Source organism: Schistocerca americana, chromosome 2, assembly GCF_021461395.2.
Source record: "Schistocerca americana isolate TAMUIC-IGC-003095 chromosome 2, iqSchAmer2.1, whole genome shotgun sequence".
Classification (NCBI taxonomy): Eukaryota; Metazoa; Arthropoda; class Insecta; order Orthoptera; family Acrididae; genus Schistocerca; species Schistocerca americana.
This window is the reverse complement of record NC_060120.1, coordinates 362,303,230-362,323,500: the sequence shown is the minus strand read 5'-3', so window position 1 is coordinate 362,323,500 and position 20,271 is coordinate 362,303,230. Positions and strand designations below refer to the sequence as shown.

The window sequence follows — 20,271 nt, the reverse complement described above, 5'->3', positions numbered from 1 at the left end:
GCAGAAAAGAGAACTAACGATACTCGCGCATAGTTTATACAGTATAATTTAGAAGCAAAAGTAACCACGTTAAACCATCTTTCATTTGCTTGAAGCGTTACATTGCTGCGGGCGTTATTCTGATTAGAGATTATAATCGATAATTTTAATCATTACCTTTTCAATGCTATTAACTATTACTGATGTTATCGATCATCACTCCCCTATATGAAAATAAGACTGATAATATTGTTCTTAATTAGAAGAGCGGTTATACGTTCCACCTTCATTCCTTAACCAATCGTCCCGGAGTTGTGCCTCTCACGAGCCACAGTTCCTCAGTCTAATTTATAATGTAGCACGGAAGCGAAAATGACAGCTAGATATATAAGTGTGCACAGAGCTGAAAAATTAGCGCAGACGTTCTAAAGAGGCAAAGATCTCTGGATATTACTAGGTATCGTTAGATTCTAACAATTTTTTGTCGATCGCTGGCACAACGAAGCGTTCTATGTGAGTGGAGAGGGCACACTTCGATACAGCTTTTAAGAAAAGTCGCTGGAATGTTGACAATATTGTCAGTTAGTTCTACAATTATGAAACGTCTTATAAGCGCGTAGGCAACGGCCTTGCCGCAGTGGATACACCGGTCCCCGTGAGATCACCGATGTTAAGCGCTGTCGGGCGTGGTCGGCACTTGGACGGGTGACCATCCGGGCCGCCATGTGCTGTTGCCATTTTTCGGGGTGCACTCAGCCTCTTGATGCCAATTGAGGAGCTACTCGACCGAATAGTAGCGGCTCCGATCAAAGAAAACCATCGTAACGACCGGGAGAGCGGTGCGCTGACCACACGCCCTTCCTATCTGCATCGTTATTGAGGATGACACGGCGGTTGGATGGTCCCGATGGGCCACTTGTGGCCTGAAGACGGAGTGCTGCTGCTTATAAGCGCGTGTATGATGAGTCTTTGGAGAACTTGAGGAAACAAGCACCGATTGTGTGAAACTGGACTTTCTCTATCCCACTGATAGGCCCAAGAGTAACGATTTATTTCTTCATTTCAGGTCTGAGCTCGATACAGTTCGGCACGGTTGCCTAATAAACGAAATACATACTTCCGACGTTCGGTAACAGACTATGTAGTTGTGCACGAAAAGCTGAAGTTGCGAAATACGAAGCCGACGGAGACTTGCAGTTCATCACTTGATTGAGAACTGATCCGGAACACTTAATTCAAAGCTTGTGAGTAAACAAAAATGTCGATATAGTTCTACTGCACGAACGGCGATGAGATCTTGGAAGCAGTCGCAGACATCAAGTGTCTAGGTTTATCTGTTTGAAGCTGTTTAAGGTGAAATGACCGCATATGCAGACCCCAACCGTAGATTAATGGAAAGAATTCCAAGAAAGGTTAATCCAAGCTCGGAGCAAATGTCTCACAAATCTCTCTTTCGACCAGTCCTAAGAATTAGTCGTTATCCTGTGACTGTTTCCATATTGTATAGATCGACGCGATTCATCACGCGTTTGTTGAGTAACGGTAAGAGCGTGGCATATATAGTGTGTCCCGCGAAAGAGCTCCTGATTTCGGAATTAAGTATCTCGAAAACTAAAATCGATAGACGAGCGCAACAAACGGCATGTTCATTCCGAATGCTGTAAGAATTTTGTATGGAAGTTTCGAAACCTGCTAACAGATGGCGGTGTAATCGCTGTGCGTAACGGCAATAAATAGTGCGTCACAGCTCAGAGCGGTCACTTCCACCGGCGAACCGTGAAAAGAGCATGGCATTGAACAGCGTGTTTATTTGATATTGGGATACCACGGATTAAAACACAGTCCGAAGGCAACAAGGCGCAGCTGTCAAACGACGATTTAATATTCCAAAAGGATGCGACGCGAAACCATTCGCGAGCTCATCGCCAAATTCCAATGGACAGTCAGCGTTACTCATCTGTCTAGCGAGGAATGCTGACCCCAGGCAAACTGTAGCTACTCCTGATAATGTCGTCACTGTTTCTGGAATTATTCGGCAAAATCACAAGGAAATCAGTCCGAAAAATTGCAGCAGACACTACACTGAAGCCTTCAACCACCCAGAAAATACTGAGACAGAGTCTGCACATGTTTCCATTCGCATCCAAAACCACCACGAGATGCGCAACAGAGGGCTGATTTTGCAACCCAGATTCTCAGAAAGATTGATACTGAAGAATTTTATGTTGGTTGCATCCGCTTCACACAAGCACTTTTCCACCTGAAAGGAGTCATGAATAAACAAAACTGGTGATTTTAGGGTTCCGAGAATCCTCATTTGTGTGAAGCGAAAGTACTGCATTCTCCCAATGTTATTGTCTGGGTTGCGGTATGTACAGAGGCATTATTGGCCCCTTTTTTCAAGCGATAAACGAACGCTAGTGAACTTTACGTTGCAATTTTGGAACTATTTGTCGCCACACAGCTAGTGTTGGAGGATCGAGCCGGCACCGAGTGATTCATGCAAGATGGGAACAGAGTCACTGCGTTGGATTATTGTTAATATAGTGGGGCAGGTATGCATGATCCTCCATATTCCCCCTATCTGATTCCTTGTGGCTACTTTTTGAGGGTCTCATTAAAAGACACTGTCTACCATAACCATCACATCACGCTGGACGAGTTTGAATCGTCGATATGTGTGGCATCTGAATCCATTTCGCCGGCCGTTGTGGCCGAGCGATTCTAGGCGCTTCAGTCTGGAACCGCATGACAACTATGGTCGCAGGTTCGAATCCTGCCTCGGGCATGGATGTGTGTGATGTCCTTAGGTTAGGTTTAAGTAGTTCTAAGTTCTAGGGGACTGATGACAGATGTTAAGTCCCATAGTGCTCAGAGCCATTTGAATCCACTTCCGTCGAGATACCGCAGGATGAGATGGCAAATTTCATTGTTTGTTTGCGCCACATCCGTATTATGAATGGTGGCCATTTCGGAAAGATTGTGACGTGATCGCTAGAGTTGCTCGCAAAGGATGAGTTTAACTATGCACACTGATAATGTACGACCTGCGCAGCGTACGGCACCATATGTTAGCAGCTTCTCGAACTATTTCGGAACATATGTATAAAATTCTAATGGCTTTCACTATTAACAAAGCTTTTGTTGCATTTGTCTGTCGACCTTAGGTTTCGAGATATTTAAGTTTGAAATCAGGTTCTCCTTCATTGAATACCCTGTGTATTCAGTTTACTCGTATGGGAGACGCTAAGGAAATCAGTGTCTGTCGTCGGGAACCTTCTCAAAATTATGCGAGCCACGTTCCATTATGTGTCGAGAAATGTGTGACGTAAAACGACTCGCCTCTCGCATAATGAAGGTTATTCAGAGGCGTAGCGACAATTACTTTTCCAAGCACATCATCGGCGATTGGCGTATGAAAGGGCAAAAATATTTCTGAGTCACTTTGCCGCACAACGTGAGGTGACTCCAGGAGTGTTGACGTGCGACAGCTTTTGTGTCGCAGGCAGGATACGAATTCGTGAAATAAAAGCAATCATCCTGCTGTCTCTACTCTGCTAATATGGGAAACTTTAGCTTCTTCTTAATACTGTACCCTGAATTCACCTTATAAGGCTAAGTACAGTGGAAGGAAAGAACGAAGGTTAAGTTATAATTTTATGAACACCAATGTCGTTAAGGAAAGAGTTCCTATTAATCGGAGAAGACAGTAAGGAAAAAAGAAAGACTCCCCAGACATACACTCCTGGAAATTGAAATAAGAACACCGTGAATTCATTGTCCCAGGAAGGGGAAACTTTATTGACACATTCCTGGGGTCAGATACATCACATGATCACACTGACAGAACCACAGGCACATAGACACAGGCAACAGAGCATGCACAATGTCGGCACTAGTACAGTGTATATCCACCTTTCGCAGCAATGCAGGCTGCTATTCTCCCATGGAGACGATCGTAGAGATGCTGGATGTAGTCCTGTGGAACGGCTTGCCATGCCATTTCCACCTGGCGCCTCAGTTGGACCAGCGTTCGTGCTGGACGTGCAGACCGCGTGAGACGACGCTTCATCCAGTCCCAAACATGCTCAATGGGGGACAGATCCGGAGATCTTGCTGGCCAGGGTAGTTGACTTACACCTTCTAGAGCACGTTGGGTGGCACGGGATACATGCGGACGTGCATTGTCCTGTTGGAACAGCAAGTTCCCTTGCCGGTCTAGGAATGGTAGAACGATGGGTTCGATGACGGTTTGGATGTACCGTGCACTATTCAGTGTCCCCTCGACGATCACCAGTGGTGTACGGCCAGTGTAGGAGATCGCTCCCCACACAATGATGCCGGGTGTTGGCCCTGTGTGCCTCGGTCGTATGCAGTCCTGATTGTGGCGCTCACCTGCACGGCGCCAAACACGCATACGACCATCATTGGCACCAAGGCAGAAGCGACTCTCATCGCTGAAGACGACACGTCTCCATTCGTCCCTCCATTCACGCCTGTCGCAACACCACTGGAGGCGGGCTGCACGATGTTGGGGCGTGAGCGGAAGACGGCCTAACGGTGTGCGGGACCGTAGCCCAGCTTCATGGAGACGGTTTCGAATGGTCCTCGCCGATACCCCAGGAGCAACAGTGTCCCTAATTTGCTGGGAAGTGGCGGTGCGGTCCCCTACGGCACTGCGTAGGATCCTACGGTCTTGGCGTGCATCCGTGCGTCGCTGCGGTCCGGTCCCAGGTCGACGGGCACGTGCACCTTCCGCCGACCACTGGTGACAACATCGATGTACTGTGGAGACCTCACGCCCCACATGTTGAGCAATTCGGCGGTACGTCCACCCGGCCTCCCGCATGCCCACTATACGCCGTCGCTCAAAGTCCGTCAACTGCACATACGGTTCACGTCCACGCTGTCGCGGCATGCTGCCAGTGTTAAAGACTGCGATGGAGCTCCGTATGCCATGGCAAACTGGCTGACACTGACGGCGGCGGTGCACAAATGCTGCGCAGCTAGCGCCATTCGACGGCCAACACCGCGGTTCCTGGTGTGTCCGCTGTGCCGTGCGTGTGATCATTGCTTGTACAGCCCTCTCGCAGTGTCCGGAGCAAGTATGGTGGGTCTGACACACCGGTGTCAATGTGTTCTTTTTTCCATTTCCAGGAGTGTATTTAAGGGAGCTTCGAGGAATTCGTCAGAATGTATTTAGAGAAGTCGCCGAAAATTTAGTTCGAGATAGTCGGATAAGTATTCGACACACGCCCCTCCCAAACAAGAATCCAGCACGTCAGCCGCTCTTCCATCTCACTGCGTGCGTGGAATCCTCACGGGGTACAGAAGACGACACTCCACGGATCTTCGTTCTCACTGTTCTAAGAGACCAATAAAAGTGTGCTGACGGAAAATGATAACAGCCTTTGTAACTCGCATCTTGGCTTCTCTGTTTTGCACGTGTTACTTAGGTATGTGGGTTTTAGTGTTTGTTTTCTCAGTCACCTTACATGCTTTCCGCTGCCAAATGACGACCGTAGAGCCGGTGAAACCAGTTCACCGACGTAACTTGTTTTGAGTCTTATCACTGAAGAGGAGAGCGGAAAGAGAACTGACGCGAGGACAACCAGTCCACTCTGAGTACTCTGAACGGAGTGTTCCATTTAAGTATGAACTGCGACACGAAACGACTGTTAACGAACGAAGTAGAGTGGTCAGGGTTCGCTATGAAACCTTTAACCAAACAATCCCAAATTTACATGATTTCACAGGAACGTAAAAAAACGAACAGTAAGTGAAGAATGACGCAAAAGATTAACATAGGATCCTGGTTGAAAACACCACTGTCAGTAGATGTCTCTTTGCTCAAAAAGACGCGAAGGGTTATTTACAACATTGTCAAGTTTTCTTCTCAAATGTGATATGCCGATTTTTATATTGTCCTCTTTCTATTTAACTTGCAAGGCGAACAGAATGTACTATCGTAGAACTTTGAGTTTTAGATAACCACGTGCCAGTAAGTTGGATGGAGCTCGAGTTGAGTCCTATTTGGGAATCAGCTGGGAGAGGAGATCGCTTGATCTACTTTTTCCTATTGGTATTATATTAAGAACTCTATTACGTAATTCCAGAGTCTTCTTCCGGTACAGTATTTTACCGTCTGATATTTTCTTCCCTTGTCGACTGTTTGTTTATTACTAATATGTGTCTAAATCACCGGTATCTTACTGTTTAAAATGTTACCGATATCATTTGACTTCATTTAAGTATACCAGTAACTGCTGACTCCTGTTAACTAGTTATTTAATGTGCTCTCATCTTGTGTTAGGGCTTCTCCGACTGCCTGCATCGTTGTTTTTTGTGCAGGCAGTAGTTGATCGCCTCCCATGATATACGAGTCGCCAAAATTTAACTGTGGTGATTTATTTGAGGTGGTTGCAGATTCGGTTACTGGAACAAGACAGACACTAATCGCAGTGAGAAATTATCTGACCAGCTGAGTGTATTATAATTCGTTATTCGAAAGGTAGACACCTGCTTATGGTACAAGTCTCACGAACAAGATATACTTTTCGGCTTTCCTATGCATTCACACTTGGAGCGCAAGCTGGTGATCGCAGGGAAGAACCGTAGAGCGTCCGGGCGCTGTAACACACATGCACACTTGGAGTTATTACAGATTTATTGAATTTATCAAAGATATTACGAAGCACTCGTTTAGCTTTTGTTATCGACATCGCTGAGCTACAAAATTTGTTCGCCATATTATGTTAATATAGATGGTACCCTAGAAAGGTCTCATGACAGCGGAAAATGAAATGTTGTACGGTCTGCAGTGGTAGAAGAATACTCCCGATTGTCGTGGGCTATTCAGGGATCACTCGAAATATTACAAAGCTCAAACTGTCCGTGCGGTGTAGGAGGTGATGTGTGTCGGGAGTGTCGAGAGGAGAGAGAGGGGGAATGGGGGTTGAGACGTTTATTTTATCCGTATTATTATAATGCTACTTCGTGTCTCCACTGCACGTTTTATCTAAATATTGTAATACTCGAAACATAACTTTTATGCGGCACAGTTTTGCTAAAAATATCGTGATGGGTGAAGCTTTACTTGTAAAAAAAATGCTGTGAGGTAAATAATAACTAGTGTAAACTCTTCCTTTATATTCAGCCTTCGGTGAAGTTTCCATATACACTTAATTCTGAAAATAAGTACGGTTGACCCTTGTTACGCAATAAAGAATATTTGATTTGAGTAGTAAAGAATCGTTTCATTCTACTAGTGATTATGTTTGCATCTAAGAACTCAAACCTTAATAAAAAGTTAGTGACATAGTTTTAACTTTTTGGCTGAGACATAAAATACTTAATACATAATTTTAGTTGAATGAGTAAATAAAATCATAAGGTAACTTAAACAAAAGCTTTTATGCAGAAGTGCCCGGAAATTTATGATATCCTGCTCTGAAAATACTCAAAGGTCAATCTACGATAAACTCAGACAAAAGTTCATTTTTCAAAGAAAAAATATCTTGTCTTGAAATACTCAGAAATTCGGATTCTGAACTCAGATAATATTTAGATATCGATTTTGGCGAAGAAACTTAAGTTGAATGAGAGAGGAACAGTGCACTGTCAACAATTTAACCCACGTGCACTAAATTCGAATTTTATTAGATAACAGGAAATTTGAATTATAACCTTGATTAAAAATTTTGAATGACAAATACACACAAGTAAGCATATGAAGTTGTAAAAAAAAATAAAAATAAAGAAGGGAATGATAATTCTCGGTCTGATCAGCGGTGGGTGCACGTCCAAAAGCCTCGAAAACTTCTGCCGTTAAGAATCGAAAACTATTTCTATACTTCTGTCTAACCAAGGAGTTCACTTTTTATTATGAAGACGTCGACAGTACCGCAAATGCCACACCTTTCCTAATTTACTGCGCCTTTATGCGGACGTATCTATCCTCCGTGTATTCATTTATCTCCTCTGATAGTCCAGCTTGTTTCATTCCGTTACTGTCTAGACAATACCACACTGCATATACGTGCATGCGTAGGTGCCCGACATCGTGAACTATTGTTTGTTTGTGTGTGCATGAGCGTGCGTGCGTCTGTGTGTGTGTGTGTGTGTGTGTGTGTGTGTGTGTGTGTGTGTGGCGCGCGTGCGCACGCGCAGCGTACACTATCTCTTCTAGAGAATCGGTGCTTACGATGCAACTGTCTGCCCCCTTCAGGCTTACGCGATGCAACGATTAAGGCGTTGAAACATCGCGCGTAGCCGCTGTGAAGTGCGCCCGCAACCTACGTAAAGAGGCGCGCCTATGCAAGTCCCTCCCTAGCTTTCCTCCCATTCACACAGCACAGTGACTCGGCTCGGTTTGTGGGAAAACCTTTGCTCTCGCATCTGTGAATTCACGTGCCCAGCTGACCACCTATGTCCGTACATTTTTCCCTCTCTCTACTTGTGTACCTGTACTTCACTCCATGCTTCTTCCCATTTTCCTCCATCCCTACTCCTTCCCTTCTGTTAAGTACGATAGCTCAGAAAAAAACTTTTACTCATTTTTTTCTGATCTAAGCTCACCAGACCAAAAATTAGTCACCCCTAAAAAAATCATTACACGCATCATTTAATACCGTGTAATTCCACCCCTGGACTTCATCAAGATTGTGCAGGTACGATGGAGCCAGATTAAGCCCTTCGCTGAGGATTCCACCAAACTGCGGGGATGCTGAAGTTGGCGTTTTACCAGCTGTTCCAACATGTTCCGCAGATTTTCTGTGGGGTTCAAGTCAGTTGTTTTTGCAGGCCAATCGATATGTAATAGATTGGGGGACTGTTCAGAAAACCAGGCACATATTCTTCCAGCTCGACGAACTTTGCTGTTGTCGTCTCGAAAAATAGGGCTATCAATGTCCTCTCGCGGGGCCCCTTCCGCCGGAGGTTCGAGTCCTCCCTCGGGCATGGCTGTGTGCGTTGCTCTTAGCATAAGTTAGTTTAAATAGTGTGTAACTCTAGGGACCGCTGTCCTGAGTAGTTTGGTCCCTTAGGATTTCACACACATTTGAACATTTGAATAACGCCAGACGATCAAGAGGTGGCGCTGTGGTTAGCACACTGGACTCGCATTCGAGAGGACGACGGTTCAATCCCGTCTCCGGCCATCCTGATTTAGGTTTTCCGTGATTTCCCTAAATCGCTTAAGGCAAATGCCGGGATGGTTCCTTTGAAAGGGCACGGCCGATTTCCTTCCCCACCCTTCCCTCACCCGAGCTTGCGCTCCGTCTCTAATGACCTCGTTGTCGACGGGACGTTAAACACTAATATCCTCCTCCTCCTCCAGACGATCAATCCTAAATGTTTATTGCGTGCAGTTCGCATCGCAATGTTCTCTCGCTAAAAGGATGGGATGGACCTTCATTTCCTGCCTGCAGCAATTCCTGTCGGGCCTGGGAGCGATCTTGATTCAAAAAAATGGTTCAAATGGCTCTGAGCAGTATGGGACTGAACATCTGAGGTCATCAGTCCCCTAGAACTTAGAACTACTTAAACCTAACTAACCTAAGGACATCACACACATCCATGCCCGTGGCAGTATTCGAACCTGCGACCGTAGCTGTCGCGCTGTTCCAGACTGACGCGTCTAGAACCAGTCGGCCACACCGGCCGGCGATTTTGATTCAGAAGCACTGAAACGCGTCTCTGGTCCCTCTCAGTCAGGATCCTTTTCCGACCACAATTGTGACGTGTTTCGTGACCACGTGTGTTACACCACTGCTTGTAAACGCGCTGAACAGCACGCTGGGCAACACCAACAAATCCAGCAATTTCGCACACCGTATAGCGAATGGCACAGAGAAGCACGTGCCCCTTCTTGCAACTCTGTTATGTCCTTACATTTACCCATGTTTATGTGCAATGTCCGCTTGAAACATCCATGTATCATTGACCGCTGCTGCATTATGCTCGCTCAGAGGCAGCGCGCGCGCGGTTGATTACATGACTAATTTTTGTCCGGCGAACTTACGTCGTTAGACACATCAAATGAGTTCGCAATTGCGGATAAGGGATACCATCAGCTCTAGAATAAAATGATGACAGTGAAAAATCTGCCGGACCGGGACTCGAACCCAGGTTTCCCGCTTATCGCGGGAGGTTGCCTTACCATTTGGCTATCCGTGCACGACTAACGGCTAGACTCAAACTTCCATATGTCGTCAACCATGTGTCTACGAGCTGAACTCTTACATCCATTATATAGTGCGTAAATTTTAAGTTGACAAACCAGAATATCTCGAAAAATATGTTTCACTTGAAAAAAGTTGATTATTTTCAAGGGGGACATCTACTGGTGCTAAAATTAGGCCGCCACCCCAGGCCCCTAGGGGTGGGGTGGGAGGCAACTTTAAAATTTCAAATGGAAACCCCCACTTTTTTTGTTTTGATTCTTGGTAGTTGGCGCTGTAGCTCAAGAAAATCCATGTTCTCATTTTTGCACGGTAAATGGTTACGGATAAATAAAAAATACTTATTTACTTCGTAAATTTTGATTCGATGAAATTAAAACTCTCCCTCTCTTCCTATAGGGTTGGGTTTGAGAGAGAGGAATTAGAATTTTACAAAGGTTGACCATTTTTTCCGCAGATTCGGATAAGTTTTGTTTGTTTCGTGGTCAACATGAAGCTGTCGAGTCGAGTGTATCCTCACATTAAACTGAAATGTGTTGTCAGCGAAGTAATATCAGTGAATATGCAGCTTTTCATTGTGTTTTATCACAGGCTTGTCTTGACGGATATGTGTTATGGTTTTATAGGGGAGAAGTACGTGAACTGTATAACTCTATAAATAACTTTCTGCCTCGAGCAAACATAAGTGCCTTCTTTAACGGCAATTTACGTTTTGGTGACGTTTCATCATCGTCAATGAGTTCATTTCATTTTATGTCGAATAACAGTTAATAGTTTTGCATGATAATAGATACAGTTTTTGGATTGTACTATTTATATTCAGTAACACTATTAACAAGATATGTGGCCTACGGTCACACGCTGGTGATCGTGTAGTTGTCTGTAGCTTACAGTACAGGTTATATTATGCTACAGTTTGTCATATGCAACTAATCAGGACATCTCAATAGTAATCTGGTATGCGAAACGTAAGGACGAAAGTAACTTTCGCACTGTGTCTCACTGCCAACAAACACAGATCGATGAAACTTGGACTATACATAGAAAAAACTTCTACAGTGTAGTACAGAAGATACGTAAACAAACTAGGCAGTGAGACAAACAGAAATGACACTTTTATTCAAAGACAATAAATACGCTCAAGCCATCGCAATGAATGATGGTCCCCTAGACATTACAAATGGACGTGGTTCATAATTGGGTGTGTGATCGCCTCGGATGGCCAGTGCATTATCTGCATCATGCTCGTATGCTGGCCACAAGGCTGGCAAGGAGTTTTTGGGTTAGGGCGTTGCATTCTTCCACCAGCATGGTTGAGAAGTGCTGGACGGTCGAAAGTGCATTCAGACTTGCTGCAATGCGTTTCCCCAGCGCAACCCACATGTGCTCCATATATTTAAGTCCGGGGAGCGAGCAGGTCAGTCCATTCGCCGAATATCCTCTCGTTCCGAGAGTTGTTCGACCCGGTCCACATTGTCAACCACAAAAATGACGTGAGGGTCGAATATACCCCTGAAAAGGGTCGAATATACCCCTGAAAAGACGCACGTGGGGATGGAGTACAATGTCACAACAACGTTGACCCGTGAGTGTACCGTGTTCGAAGAATTGGAGGTCTTTTCCCCCGATGCAAAATTATGCTTCCCTACACCATAACTCCTGGATCACCATTTGACCGTGTTCGACAATGGCCCTAGGTGTTTTACCTGTCCCCACCTCTCGCCATATCAGAGTACGTCCAGTATCACTACACAGACTGAATCTGCTCTCATCCGAGAAGAGCACGCGTCATCACTCTCCGCTCATCCAGTCCCTATGCTCTTGCCACGATTGCAAACGCTGCCGCCGATGTGCTGTTATCAGCGGAACATAATGTACTGGTCGTCAGGCAAAGAGACCACCCCCACGCTGTCGCCGTGCCACTGTGATACATGAGAACGCGTGCCTTGCGGTTCCTGTTAAATACGTTTCCAATCGCATCCGCTGTTTGACGTGAGTCCCTTTTTGTCTGTTGCATAATTTATCTGCCACATGCTGCTGTAGTTGATCATGGTCGACCACCTTCTCTTCTTCGGGAAGCAGTGCCCGCGGTTCGGAAGCTGCCTATAAGCGTGAAACAGTGCCGTGAGCCATACCAAACTCCTGGGCTACACTCGTCACACTTCGACCGGATTCCAGATTCGTCATGATACTTACCGTGTGAAGTATTCCAAATGTTGCCTCCTGACCAGGCTGTGATGAAGAACAGCATCACAATGCACCGTAACTGCTAGCTTGATTGGGACACTTTCTCTTTTCCCATTCCTTCAACTGCCTCGTGTTGCGGGGCCAGCGCCATTTGGCTCTGTAATCATGCTGACCTCATGCCATGTGACGATCGACTTTCTGGGCAAGAATGGGAGATCACTGGGAACATGTTCCCGAACTTTCAATCATTTCCGCCTAGTAGTCAATATCTTATGTTACTTAATCCAGCTCGTCCTTAAGTTTTGCAGAGCAATATTTTACTTTTTCTTTTTTCTTCCTTTGCCTCTCTTTTGCGCCTTCTTAATTGTTAGATCATATGACAGCAAATATTTTTGTCACAACTGTTAGTTCTGCCCATTTCCACAATTAGATCTTGTTTGGTGACTGAAATTCCTTCCTTGTCAGGGTAGGCACTAAGAAGAGCTGAGTATCTACCTGGTTAATCCACTTTTTCGACATTTTGATCCGATGTAGCCCTTTCACTAATAGAATTAGCGGAGTGACATCAGACAGGTATCACACTGGACAGGAGTCGCGGTGGAGAACGCTTCTGGTATGACCACCCTATTCCTAATTCTGGATGAATAAAAAATTTGAAATATTTGGTAAAGTCCTACGGGACCAAACTGCTGAGGTCATCGGTCCCTAAGCTTACTCAGTACTTAGTCTAACTTAAAGTAACTTACGCTCAGGACAACACACTCACCCATGCCCGAGAGAGGACTCGAACCTCCGATGGGGGAAGCGAACCATGACAAGACGCCCAAGACCGCGCGGCAACCCCGGCAATTTTGATTATGTATTTTGACTAGTGTGATTTATATAAACATACCTATTTGCTGTATATTTTAATACGTAGCCCGTACACGAATATAAATAACTGTTTATTTATATTTTGCTATCAACATATATCCGTTAATTAACTTTTAAGAATTATTTGCTAAATTAATGTAATAGCTTTCGAAAATGTTCTTAGGACATGTTATTTGTGATGGACTTAATAAAGTATATATATATATATATATATATATATATATATATATATATATATATATATATATGTGTGTGTGTGTGTGTGTGTGTGTGTGTGTGTGTAGAGGTGTGTTTTCACTACTTTTTTCTTTCCCTTTTAATGTGACTTTTTGAATATCGCAATTTATTTCTGCTAAACGTTTCCATTGAGGGCTGTTGCTGAATTTAATAAGTGTTCAGATGTCTTGACGCTTGGTTCATATCCATAACGTACTTTGCAAATTTAGTGTAACATCTATTACTTCGAAATGAATACGTGCCGGTCCCCGGCGGATTAGTGTCGAGGTCCTGTGTGCCGGCCAGCCTGTGGATGGTTTTTAAGGCGGTTTTCCATCTGCCTCGGCTAATGCGGGCTAGTTCCCTTATTCCGCCTCAGCTACACTATGTCGGCGATTGCTGCGCAAACACTATCTCGACGTACGCATACACCATAATTACTCTACCACGCAAACATTGTGGATACACTCGTTTGGTGTGAGACGTTCCCGGAGGGCTCCACTGGAGGCCGAAACGCACAATAGCCCTGGGTTCGGTGTGGGACGGCGGTGGGGTGGGTGGACTGTTGTGGTTTGTTGTGAGGTTGTGAAGCACTGAGGGCTACAGCGGGACGAAGCCTCTCCGTCGATTCTAGGTCCCCAGTTCCATACAATACAATACTTTGAAGTAGCCTTTTGTGTCCTGTCCCTCTAATATTATAAATTAAGTTGCATTCTTTACAAGTGAGCTGTTGGATGCCTTACTTAGTTTGTGTATTCTTAATCATTAAGACATCAAAATTGGCCAATCACTGAGGTTATATTAGTGAATACAGCTTCTGCAGGAAAAGTTTTTCCTTTATGACATACTGCCCGTGGAGTTGGGAAGACGGGGGCAGATCGAAGAAAGGCAACAACTTTGGGAACAGCGAAAGAGCACAAGACCACCAAAAGACTCTCTGGTGGGGTCACAGTGGAGCCAGCACCACGAGGAGCCGAGGACTTCTATCAGGCTTCCAAGAGAAGCCAACAGCCACGGGACCGCAGCAGTACCGCAGTTTCCGGAGGAACCGCAGGCAGGAAACTGTGCGCACCAGGAGGTAGGGGGCGAGGTACGAGTTGCGCGCTTTCACAAGCCGTGCCACTGGAACGACTGTATAGCAGACTTGAGTATGCATTCACTGCAGGTGTGACTTCGGTCGCCGAGTGCTCCTCCACACGCATGTTATGGGGCACTGCTCCGTAACATTATATTAAAACTGTCTAGCCAGCCAGTCATGCCTGACTCTTTATTTCACGTTCGCGTCTACTGTGTCTGTCCTAGATACTTCCTCACCTGCTAGTCGTGCGAAAACACTACCAGTCTTTCCGATAAAAGACAAAAATCTCTTTCTTTCTCGTATGGCCTCCACACTACACGACACACCGATAAGACAGCAACTCGGCAAATGCGTCAGAGCAGGACTTCGACCTTGTCAGAAAGATAATTATGAACTGTGACGAGAACTCTCACTGTGACAAAACGAGTACTGTTTCCTCAAAGCACCCGAGCATTCGTGAACAGATCGTTGTTCCCCAAATGGCAGTCACCTTACACACTACATGCTACCACTTCATTCTATGACTGTCATATGGGGAACAACATCTGTTCACAGTAATGGTTGTTGATCCAGGTGAAAGCCCAAAAAATAACGGAGTTTATTTCGGTTTCCTCGCACAGCAGTGCTTCATTTTTATTTAGTCAAGTAAGGTTGCTGGAACTGATAATATCAATGAGGAATACTGCGCCTGTGATGAATAAAGTTTTCTTGAAATTACTGCAACCAGTCGCCTTTTAATGTTGTTTTTCAAGTCTTTTATTGTCGCAACACCTGTTTCGAATCGCCTAGCAAATCATCATCAGATGGTACACATTTATTGTTTGGTCCAAATGGCTCTGAGCACTATGGGACTTAACATCTGAGGTCATCAGTCCCCTAGAACTTAGAACTACTTAAACCTAACTAACCTAAGGACATCATACACATCCATGCCCGAGGCAGGATTCGAACCTGCGACCGTAGCGGTCCCGCGGTTCCAGACTGTAGCGCCTAGAACCGCTCGGCCACCCGGACGGCTTTATTGTTTGTCTGCAGCAGTGTCGGAGTCGTGCAGCTGTGGCAAGATGTATGAATGAAATATGCAAACACTGAGTGCGGCAAGAATTATTCATATTATGCGATAGATTTTATTGCTTTACTTGCAGTTACTATTATCCGTTGGTTGGATGTCGGTACACACATGTCAATTTTGCCGCATTACTACATGTCATTTTTACAATTGAGAAATAGATACATACAAATTGATACTAGTATATATTGCAAGAGCTGAAGAAAGAGACACTCTGTCTTAGACTCTTTGACATAACTTTAGCCGTACTCTTGGGATAGTTTACGTTTTGTACAGCATGTGGAACATCTTACCTGAGACTAAGTGTGTAAAGCGCGGTACAACTAACGCCACTGGAAAATATTGATTATGTTTTCCAGGATACTGTGTGCACCAACATCTAACCAACGGATGCGAATAACTGTAAGTAAGGCAACAAAATTTATCGCTTGGTGTGAATAATTCTCGTCACGCTCAGTGTTTGCATGTTTCGTTCATACATCTTGCCACAGCTACACGACTTCCACACTGCTGCAGACAAACACTAGATATGTGCCATCTTGTGATGAAACACTAGGCAATTCGAAACTGGTAATGGGGCAATTAAAGAACTGAAAAGCAAAATGAAAAGGCGACTGGTTGCAATAATTTCAAGAAACCTTTAAAGTAACGAATTATCAGACAAGTCGAATGAATGTTATGGAGACGATGAGATAGAAAAACAGAGAGCGTATGTAGAAGCTAGATTCAAAAGAGGTTTACTACAACTCCATATAGGTTTAGAGTATCGATAGATACATTGTGGTTATAATCCAATTTGTGAGAGCCACCATAAAAACCGAGTGGTCGTAGGACAATGAAACTTCGTAGAAACATTTGTAAGGACATGCGGAAAAGAAATAACGAGTAAATCATTGAAAGGAACTTTTTTTAATTCCCACATGAGAGGATTCTAATCTGCTGACCTTGGTGGTTACATCGTTTGGAACGATCACCCAATAACTCGGTTTGCTCCTGGGAGAGGCCACAAATTGTTGCAGAAGTTAGTGTTATCACGGCTGAAAAAGCTGAAAAGCTGGACGCAATGTGCGATCTTCAAGGAATGCGCGAGCTGTGCCACGACAGCTGAACATTCCACGCTCCACCGTTCCAAAAGTTCTGTGAACAACTGTGGAATGGTATCTGTACAAACTGCACATCATTCATCAACTTATATGCGGTAATTGACGATATATTGTTTTGGAACATCTTGTGGACCGGCGAAGCAGACTTTATGCTCACTGGGACAACGAACAATCACAGTTGTCGCATTTGGGGTCTGTCATCGCCAACGAACGTTCTTGAAGTTTCCCTGGATAGTGAACGCGTCACTGCGTGGTCTGACTTCGCGGCACAGTTCATCATCCGTATTTTTTTGAGGCCCAGGGACTCCCAGAACCAAGGACATGCAGCCGGAACGGCACACGTTATTGTGATCTGCTTCGCCAACATGTGATCCCTGCTCTGTAGGAGAGGTGCATCATCTCACATTCTTCGTGAGGTCACTCAGTCAGTCCGAAGCACATCTGGAGAAAACCGAATCATTGGCCGGTCGTTTCAAACTGCGTAACCATCATTATCACGAGTTTTGAACCCACTCATGTGGAAATTAAAATGTGTTTGTATCAATGGTGTATTCATTATTTCTTTTCCTCATATTCTTACAAATGGTTCCAGAAAGTTTCATCATCCTACGATCGCTCTGTTTTCATTGGGGCACTCTCGAATAGCGAAAGTGTGATTATAACTTCCCATCAAAACTGATCTGAATAATCTGCACACATTTAGAAAGAAGAGTATCCAAAGTTTCGATAGCCACTGCCAGATCGCTGATAGTTGCGTAAACGTCGCTCCAATAGTCAGCCGGCTGCCGTCAGTTGTATGATAGCTCTACCATGTAACAAAAGGTTTATTATGTTCCAAAGGTCGGAAGAAATGCGTTGGCGTTTTCTGTGCAGAGAGTGGTTTATCTACGATTCGGCGTTGAATCACCTACTACGAAATGGATAATAAACTAGTTTAAGCAATTCCAACAAATTCGATCTCTCCAAATATTCAAATGTTTGTGAAATCTTATGGGACGTAACTGCTAAGGTCATCAGTCCCTAAGCTTACACACTACTTAACCTAAATTGTCCAAAGGACAAACACACACATCCATGCCCGAGGCAGGATCGAACCTGCGGCCGGAGCGGTCGCGCGGTTCCAGACTGAAGCGCCTAGAACCGCTCGGCCACACTGGCTGGCGCTCAAAGACTCTGTCAGTTCGCCAATGCGACATTATCCCCCTCCTCACACCCTAACAACTAGACCACCAAAACGATCATGTTCCATTATGTTCCTGGGTGCATTACGTGTCCCCACCTCTCGCCATATGAGGGCACGTCGAGAATCACTGCTCATACTGAATCTGCTCCCATCTGAGGAGAAAACGCGATCCCAGTCCTCGCTGGTCAAGCCTCTGTGCTCATGCCGCCATCTCAAGCGGTACCGCCGATGTCCTGGTGTCAATAGTACACAGCTTACTGGTCATCAGGCAAAGAGACTATCGCTATGCTGTCGCGTACCTTGGAGTCCTTGTAACTGTGGTTACTATTGCACTAGCTGTTTGACGTGGGTCCCTATTGCTGTTGCGCAGTGTAGTGGCCTTCTGCTGCTGGTAGTTGACCGTGGTCGACAACCCCTCCTCTTTCGAGCAGCTGTGTCTGTGGATCGGAATGTTCCTCTTCGCGTGAAACAGTGCTATGAGCAATACCAAACTCCCGGGCTACACTTGACACACTTGCTGCTTCTTCCAGTTTCCCGACGAGTGTGAAGTCATCCAGATGCTATCTCCGGGTCATTTTGTAATGAAGAACGCCACAACAGTGCATCGAAATTACTCGTTTATTGACACACTGTCTTTTCTCTTTCCTTTAACTTCCGCTTGTTAGCGTTGCAGCCCCGTTTGGCACTAGAATCACGATGACTTCCCGCCATAGTGGCCGTGCGGTTCTAGGCGCTTCGGTCTGGAACCGCGTGACCGCTACGGTCGCAGGTTCGAATCCTGCCTCGGGCATGGATCTGTGTGATGTCCTTAGGTTAGTTAGGTTTAAGTAGTTCTAAGTTCTAGGGGACTGATGACCTCCCCTCCGATGTTAAGTCCCATAGTGCTCAGAGCCATTCGATCCATTTTGAACTTCCCGCCATATGCCGCGACGAGTGGGAGATCGCTGACAACTTGCTCCCGCTCTTCCATTCATTTGCACTGGTAGTTAGTATTGTACGTTACTGTATCTATCTCGTTCTTAAGTTCTGCAGAGCATTGTATACAAGGTGGTCAGGAGCAGTCTGAAAAGCTTTTAAGGGTGTTGCAGTATAGGTTGTGCTAATAATTGTTTTAAAAAAATCGATTCATTGCTCCGTTTTCGAGTTAGCATTGAAGTTAGCCAACCGCGCAGTTGCGCGCACACATTCAAGTGACCCGACAGATAAAATTAACGTCAGTTGTTCTCATAGCGTACCGATGTCCGCCCCGATAGCTGAGGGTCAGCGTGACGGATTGGCGTCCTACGGGCCCGGATTCGATTCCCGGCTGGGTCGGAGATTTTCTCCGTTCAGGGTCTGGGTGTTGTGTTGTCTTCATCATCATTTCATACCCATCCGCAGCGCAGGTCGCCCAGTGTGGCATCGAATGTAATAAGGCCTGCACCAAGGCGGCCGGACCTGCCCTGCAAGGGGCCTCCCGGCCAATGGCACCAAACGCTCCATTTCCATTTCCATAGCAGAAGAGACTGCTCAGCCCGCGGCGCGGGTTCGATCTTTATACCGTCCCACGTCCAAGTTTGTATAGCTCTCTTGTTCGATTATAGGAAACCAAACGAAGCAGACTATTGACAACACCGTATATGGCGGGCCGCTTGAATTTGCGCGCGCAATAACCTGCCTGGCTAACTTCGTATTAGTTGACTCGGAAACGGCGCAGTGTATCGGACTTTTCTCTTAACAATTATTTCTCAGCGCAACCTACCGTGCAACAGCTTCACAAGTTTTTCGAGCTGTTTCTCCCGACCCTGAATGTATTACAGTGTATGGTATGGTATGTTAACCGGGGAGCTAGAAACGACGGAGAGGCTCCGTCCCCGCCGCAGCCCCAGTGGTCCACAACCCCACGACGACTACCGCAGTCCACTTCACCCCTCTGCCGCCCCAACCGAACCCAGGGTTATTGTGCGGTTCGGCCCCCGGTGGACCCCTAAGGGAACTTCTCACACCAGACGAATGTAACTTCTATGTATACATAGTAGAGTAATGGTGGTGTACGCGTACGCGGAGAACTTGTTTGCGCAGCAATCGCCGACATATTGTAACTGAGGCGGAATAAGGGGAACCAGCCCGCATTCGCCGAGGCAGACGGAAAACCGCCTAAAAACCATCCAGAGACTGACCGGTTCACCGAAACTCGACACAAATCCGCCGGGGGGATTCGTGCCGGGGACCAGGCGCTCCTTCCCGCCCGGAAAGCCGTGCGTTAGACTGCACGACCAACCGGGCGGGCCTATTACAGTGTACTCCGTACGATAAACAAACTCTTTGCAAATGTGGAATCATGAGCCGATCGCCTGTTCTGCTACTCATTAGATGCTTGTCAAGCAAGCAGAAAAGGGACACAGTTAACATTTGTAACCTGC

The 20,271-nt window shown here is 45.6% G+C and overlaps 1 pseudogene; it reads left to right on the top strand.

The window, feature by feature from the left end:
- Positions 1 to 598: 598 nt before the first annotated feature.
- On the top strand, positions 599 to 716 carry LOC124597023 (annotated as a pseudogene).
- The last annotated feature ends 19,555 nt before the right edge of the window (positions 717 to 20,271 follow it).